Source organism: Pinus tabuliformis, chromosome 2_2 (genome assembly GCF_031772625.1).
Source record: "Pinus tabuliformis cultivar Carrire ecotype Pingquan chromosome 2_2, CPIR1, whole genome shotgun sequence".
In the NCBI taxonomy this organism is placed as follows: domain Eukaryota; kingdom Viridiplantae; phylum Streptophyta; class Pinopsida; order Pinales; family Pinaceae; genus Pinus; species Pinus tabuliformis.
The window spans coordinates 150,606,667-150,614,521 of record NC_142300.1 but is presented as its reverse complement, the minus strand read 5'-3'; the positions used below and the strand labels follow the sequence as shown (position 1 = coordinate 150,614,521).

Genomic DNA, 7,855 nt, shown 5'->3' with positions numbered 1-7,855 from the left:
ACATAATGAGTTATCCTAGGCTAGTTTAGTCATGGGAATTCTTCCATGAAAAGACCGAGTGAGTGACAAATCTATGGTGACTATGCCGCAGTCCTATAGTGGTTGTTTGGAGGGCTAAACAAGCCTAAAAAAGGGTGCAAGAGAATTCATCTAGGAGAGTGAGTCACCATACTTGGAGAAGGGAGAAGACCACGGTGCTTTGTGGTAGCTTTAGTCACAGATGGTGTGTTGTTGTGGGATACAAGAGTACCCTGATGATGAACATAATTTAATCCATGAACATCAATATAAAGGTATGTCATTTATCCTTTGTTACCTTGTGTTGGGTCAAGTGCTAACGAGTTTGGATGATGGATCTAGGTAGCATGTTGTAGCCAAACGAGGAGGTGCAGACATGGAGGTTAGATGCCCTAACCAGTGGAAGTTTTATAGTGAATGTTTGTTGGTGTATTGGACACTTGTTGGACATGTACCACAAACCTTGGAGGACTGTTGTAGGATTTTTGGAGGAGACTACAACAGTGTGCTTACATCCCTTGGCAATAGATCAACAACAACATGTTGCAGATGTTTTTTTTATGGTTTCCTAGGAGAGGACTAGTTGAGGAGTTTGTTGGCAGCAAAAAAATGATGGGTTTCCAAGATGATTGGATGTTCTAACTACGAGAAGATGCTATAGAGCATTGGTCACTCGTGGTTTGTTGGAGGACAGTGTGAGAGTGGACCAAGTGTGAACAAGGATTGGGTATTTATGGTTTGGTGGAGGACAACATGATAGTTCCCAAGTTGGAGCCCGATGTGCACCATATTCATGGACTTATGTGGTTTCTAGAGTGGAAGTTTATGAGATCAAGGTTTAATGAGCCAGAGGAGCAGTTGAACAGCCGCAGACCTGTGTGTGGAGAAGGACTTCTACATCATATATGGGAATTCCTCCTAGCCCGTGTTCATTGTGGGAGATGGACATCTTGCAATGATAGGTGGCAACCCTCCATGCCCTATGTTGGTCTTGATTGGAGTAGCACAGGAAGACCATAGTGGCTTGAAGTCCCTGAGTAGATGAGGAGAAACAATGGGTAGATGGAGATTTTTTCACAAACGAAGTTGTGAACAACTTGACAAGAGTCTCGATGTGTTGTGCCCTTGATGTACTAAGGAAAAACTAGTGAGCATATTAGATAGTCGAGGTTCAGTGGCCAGATGGACTTGGATCATTGATAAAGGCAGTGCTACAGATCAGGAGCCAAAGAAATGGGAAGGTATAGGGTACGACCGAGGGGAATTGCGAAGTCAACTACATCAGCAAGATGGTCAAAGTATCTTGTTGAGGGTAGATTAGTTATCTATGGACTAACACCAAGCCCCAGTTTGTATTCTTGTATCAGTGGATGTATGAGATCCATTTTCCCTGGTACGGGAGCCTTAGATTGTTGTATTATTTAGCTGAAATAATATAATGAAGTTGAATTATTTTACATATTTGTACAATATTTTGTAAAAACTTCTCTATATTTTGTGCACTATTATATTTATTGTTGTTTATATTTCACTGTGCAAAGTAGCTTTGTTGCAATTCTTGGTTTGGTAGCATTAGAGATTTAAGATTTTATCCTAGACACTAGGGTCATGAAAAAACAACATGGTATCAAAGCGTATCTAAGCTACTTTGAGGGACAATGAATCTGAGTGTGCACAGTGAAGCAACTCAGAGGGAGTTGTGGGTATCTAGATCATGGAGCAAAGGGTTCAGTTGAAGACATTGAGATGTGGTCTTGACTGGCTTGGTAGCAAGATTGGCTGGGAGTTCTGGTAGATTGGTGGTGAGCTTGGTGAACAATAGTTTGTTTCAGGGAAAGTTGTTGATCGCAGACTTCCTTTAACTTGCCATGGATGGTTGGGACAACTTGAGGGTTTATTTGTCTTGGACAATATCAGTATGATAAAGATGAATTCATGTGATGGACTATATATTGGTAGGCTAGGGTCTTCATGGGATCATGATGTTGCATATCTAAGATTGGAGGAATTTGCACGAGTGGTATTTGATCCGGGAGGATGAGTGCTTGTAGGACTGAGACAACAAAGATTGTATAGGATCAGAGGGAATCTAGCCTGAGAGGGAGAAGCCCTATGGAGGTTTGGGATCTTCATGTTCAAATGTGATAAGGCAAAGGCACTACCGAGGTTGTCAAATTCATTCTACAGATTATGTTGCAGTGTTAAACGCCAGATGTGCTAGTGTCATCGAATGATGATGGTTACTTCCTAGTATTGTAAGTACCTCCCCCACTAAGATCGAGTGTTGGTTTTTGTAGCTTGGGAGGTACTCCAAGCCTTGAGGATCGAGGATTTGGAGGAAGGAGTTCCATAAATGGCCTTGTGGACTTGAAACCCAAGCTTGGGGTTTTTCACCCATCGATGTTTGGGACAAAACTGTGATGAGACTTTGACATGTGATGGAGGGAGATGATAGAGGATGTCGAGATGAATCCAATGCATCGAGAATCATCAAATTCTGAGTTGTCAAAGTGGAGTTATGAATTTTTGAATTTTGTGTGTGGGCTTGCACATGAAGAGTTCAAGTCAGCCTAGTGTTAAGAAGGCCTAATGGTAGTTTTTCAAGCCCTAAATGGTAGACGTTGGAGCCACATGAGTTATTATAAATATAGCTCATGTGTGGAGGCATTTAGGATAAAACTTGTGCACATAAAGCAACTCGATTAGGAGGAGAACCTTTGTTTTGAGGGTTGTAGATTAGAATGGGGCTTTAGCAAAGGAGAGAGGAACCAATTTTGTGTTTCCCTGTGACTACTTGGAGGCCATGAGGATCTCCTATGTCAGCCAAGTTGAATAGGAGAGTGCTGGGAAATTTTTGGTACCTGTTTTGTGTGCGCAGATCTAAGGAAAACAAGTCTGCAAACTTGTACAACATCCTGTAGGGAGATCGAGCCCTAGATTTCTAATTAGAGGAAGGTTGTAAGGCTATATAGAGGGCTAGAAGGAGCCCTACTAGCCTATGAATAGGAGAAGAGCCTCATACAAAGGGTGTTGCAACATAATGAGTTGTTATGGGCTAGTTAAGGCGTGGAAATTATTCCATGAACAAGATGAGTGGGTGAGAAATCTACAGTGATTATGCCACAGCCCTGTAGTGGTTGTTTGGAGGGCTAAAAAATCCTTAAAAAGGGTGTAGGAATAGTCATATAGGAGGGCGAGTCACCATACTTGGAGAAGGGAGAAGGCTGCAATGCTTTGTGGTAGTTTTGATCACATATGGTGGGTTGTTGTAGGCTCCAGGAGTGCCCTAACCAGTGACCATACTTTAGTTCATGAACAACACTATAAAGGTATGTCATTTATCCTTTGTTGACTTGTGTTGAGTCAAGTGTTGACTAGTTTGGATGATGGATCTTGGTAGCTTGTAGTAGCCAAACGAGGGGGGAAAACTTGGAGGTTAGATTCCCTAACCAGTGGTAGTTCTGCAGTGATTGTTTGTGGGTGTATTATACACTTGTTGGATAGGGAGAATAGATCTTGGAGGACTATTGTAGGAGTTTTGGAGGAGACTACAATAGTGTGCTTGCATCCCTTGGCAAGAGATCAACAACAACATGTTGCAAGTGTTTTCTTGATGGTGTCCTAAGAGAGGACTAGTTGAGGAGTATGTTGGCAACCAAGAGGAGGGGTTTCCTAGATGATTGGATGTCATAAATAGGATAAAATTCTATAGATCATTGGTCACTCATGGTCTGTTGGAGGGCAGTGTGAGAGTGGACCAAGTTTGAACAAGGATTGGGTATTTATGGTCTGGTGGAGGACAATACAACAGTGCCCATGTTGGAGCCCAATGTACACCATCTTCATGGACTTAGGTGGTTTCTAGAGAGGAAGTTGTTGAGCTCAAGGGTTGATGAGCTAGAGGAGAAGTTGAGTAGCCTGAGACTTGTGTGTGGAAAAGGACTTCTACAGCAGATTATGGACAATCCTCCTAGCCCATGTTCATTGTGGGAGATGGACATCGTGCAGTGATAGGTGGAAGCCCTTCATGCCCTATGTTGGTCTTGATTGGAGCAGCATAGGAAGACCATAGTGGGTTGAATTCCCTGAGTATCTAAGAAGTAGTGGTGAGCAGATGGAGAGTTCTTCACAACAAAGTTGTGAACAACTCAATAGGAGTCTCGATGTGTTGTTCCCTTGATGGACTAAGGCACAACTATTGAGAAAATTAGATAGTAGAGGTTCAGTGGCCAGATTGACTTAGATCGTTGATAGAAGAAATGTTTTAAATTGGGCGTTGAAGGATAGGGCAAGTACAGGGTACGACCGATGGGAGCTGTGAAGTCGACTACATCAACCAGATGGTCAAAGTATCTTGTTGAGGGTAGATTGGTTGTGTTAGCGTTCGAATTTGCCTCAGGCTGAGGAAGGCAAAACTCGAGGCAACATCATACCACGCTCAGCCTCGTAGCTAGACCTACGAGGACAGGAGAGGGCTCTCTCCGGGTCTATCTCGGCAGAAAAGTCTTCAAAGGGGCTGAGATGACCAATAATGAATGATGATCTTAGGCTAGTAAATTGATATGAATGAAGTTTTTATAAATGATGGGGTTTTCTGGGCTGCATGGGGCTAAGAAATAGCTTGAACAGAGAAATATAATCAAAACACAGATTATCTCCTGAGGCAAGGTAGGCAAAAAATTTTAACATCAAATTGAGATTAAATGGAACGGCAAGACTGCTGAGGAGTTGACAAGGGCATAGAAGATGAATCCTTGTCAAACAGAAGAAAACATTAAATATGAACAAACTTAAAGGCAGAGCATACAAATTATGAAATCTACCTTAACACTTCATTTGTTCAATTGGAAACGATCATGAAATGAAATGGACACATAACAGGCTACATATGAAACAAAGGATGACACAAATGTTAAATTTTATACCACAAGAATCTCAGAAGCCAGAGTTGTGTATTTTCATTAAAATCTCTGTCAAACGGCTGTACAATGAAACTCTCTTTTCTCCACCAGCTCCCAGAATTCTCTTCCCCCCCCCCCTTTTACAAAGAATTTACAATAATAAATAAGATTGTCTGTAGAAAACAGATCGACCCAAAACAGGGGCGTTGTTTAAACTGAAATTACAAAAACTAGAAAATAGTGTTTCATCTATTCTACAAATAGAACAACGTTCCTCTAAATCTTCTGATGATTGGCTAATTAAGAGGCAAAATTGGAGCGCAAATCCCATAGAATCAGGACTGAGGATCAAAATAGGCGAATTCGTTCCTATATCTCTGCTTATGACAGATGTATCTGTTTATTTTGGCTTTTGATAAGTGTCATATCTCTAGAAGCGTTTCATTTTGCTTGCATTCATGGCCAAAAATGCTTCCTTTCCAATACCATTAAAGCGCAATGTCCATGTATACTATTTTCTAATTGCACTTAAGTCGAACTAGAAAAAAAATAAAAATCCAAAGATCAAATCGAAATTTTCTAAAGGTGACAAAGGAGAGGGCATCTCGTGATACAATACATCATGCACCTCATCTTCATACATAATCCGATTGTATGCAATATGTCACTCTTTTCCTGTTGATGACTGGCTGCTTTTGGTTTTCACCGAATCCTCATTTCCATGGCTGCTAGAAAAGGCATCGTGAACACAATGACAAAGCGACAGCCCCCTAGCACAAACCTTCTCCAAAAGTTTGTGACCCACACGAACAGAGCTGTCATCACTTGGTGAGCTCTTTCCTTTTCTGACTTCAGATGACACCTCCTGTAAGTTCTGCATCTGCTCTTGCTCCTCGGAAGCATAATAGGAGTAGTTAGATTGACGATGAGGAGCTTCTGGCATTGAACCCAGAGTCTTTAGTTGAAAAACAATATGGTTAGCATCCATGTGGTCAGTTCTGCTACCAGAATGATTTGAAGATGACCTGGGCCCATTATTTATTCGATGACCTTTTGATATATCACTTGCCATTGACTTGCCTTCTTGTTGAGATTCACAGGGGACTTAGGATGCTTCTCACGCAAACAAGATCATCCAGTTTGTTGCCATCTAATTTGTATATGATGACACCTTTCATATTTTTGTAGTGTTCACGTGCTTCCTTCCGCAAATCAACTAACTTTAATAACTCCCATTTGCTGTAGTTAGAGCCCCTGCGCACAGGACTCATGTCTATTGAACCTGAAATAGGACCATTTTCAGAAGATGTTGTTGCCCAAAACTTACAAGCACTAAATGGTCCAACACTCCATGGGTGCTTATTTTGGAAACCTTTTAACCTCATTACAGCAGTATGAGCCCCATTTATCATTGCTCGGCTCGGAACAGTGGACCAATCTTGTTTTCTCTGTTCTCGCATTGGTGAATGGATTCTAATGACCCCAAAACATTCAAGAAGCTGATAATAGGCTCGTCCCTGCAATGGATTATGCCCTTTGCGTGGGCTCGAGAAATGGCGTGTCCATTCTGTGTAACCTGGATCTACAGTGAAGCCATATATATCAACTGTATCACACATGGAAAGTGCTAATTCTATAGATTTCATTCCAGTTCCTTTTGCACCTTTTCGAAGGACCACACCTTGGAAAAGATAAACCGGATTAGGAAGCTCCTTGATCATAGCATTGAAGTCTCTATGGATCACACTCTTAATAATCAGCACCTCATCCGCAGATCCATTGGCAACTGTGATCATGTTTCTTGCTACTCCCCTTACCAGAAGACGAAAGTTTCTCTTCATGCCTACGTACTTGGCATATTTCTCATTCACTGGAGCTTCATTGTCTTGAATAACTGCATCATGGTCATCTATTTCTCGACCAAACTCATTTTTCAGTAAATCTCCTGAGTTTCCTACAACTGCACATGTCTCATATTGACGTGGATGAAATGGTGGTTTGGATGGTAAAACCAAGCTTAGGTACTCTTCACAAAGAGTTTGATTGTAGCATTTGTCTATGCCCAATGTTGCAATTCGCTTTGCTACATAATCCATCCAACCCTCAGGCCGAGCATCCAGGTACTCCCTTGTCAAGACTGTGGTCATGTTGCGATACTGTTCCTAGAGCAATATGGTCTCACAAACATCAAATGGGTACTTCAGTGGTTCATAAAATTTGAATTGTTCATTATACCAGGTGCTGTTTGTGCTTTCAGGGTATGCAAGAATAATTTTACAGTGGTCCACTATAGTTGTCGTAAGCCCCAGAACATTCCTTTTCACGCATTGTTTGACTTGTTTCTGGAAATCATAGAGAGTCTTCGTATTGTTTTTATTGGCATCGTATCCTTGAATACCAGAGAAGAGGAGGTACTGGGAAGCAAGGATCCCATTAAGCATGTATTCATAGACCAACACATTAGACTACCTGTTGGACATATAACAATAGAGCTTCACTGCCACTGTTTCATTGTTGGGTATGTCAGCGCGATAAACCTTGTTGGATGCTCCACTTCCAATTACATTTGTTTTCTTCAGCCTATCTGCTTAGTGAGGAACATACCTCCGGAAAAATACAAGTCCATTGACAAATATTAATGCTGTTGTTATCGCTCAGAAATTGTCCTGGTTATGGAAGTAGATCTTTGAGATAAACTTTTCAACCAATTTTTGGGTTTGAAACTGACCTTTCCAAGATTTGGCAGAAGACCTTACTGCAGAATCTAACCAGTTCCATCGACATCAAGACAAAGCAAGATTGACAAGGCTTGGAAACGTTATGCTGATGTTTTTCTTATTTGTTTGTGCCTTTGTAGGGATAGGGGCTGCTGAAGCTGAAACAGGGTGAAACCTCATCTAGCTTGCACATGTTATTGAAACATTAGCTCTGCAAAC

General features: G+C 41.4%; 1 pseudogene; it reads right to left on the bottom strand.

The window, feature by feature from the left end:
* Window positions 1-6,013: 6,013 nt before the first annotated feature.
* On the bottom strand, window positions 6,014-7,360 carry LOC149191876 (sialyltransferase-like protein 5 pseudogene; annotated as a pseudogene).
* Between the last annotated feature and the right edge of the window lie 495 nt (window positions 7,361-7,855).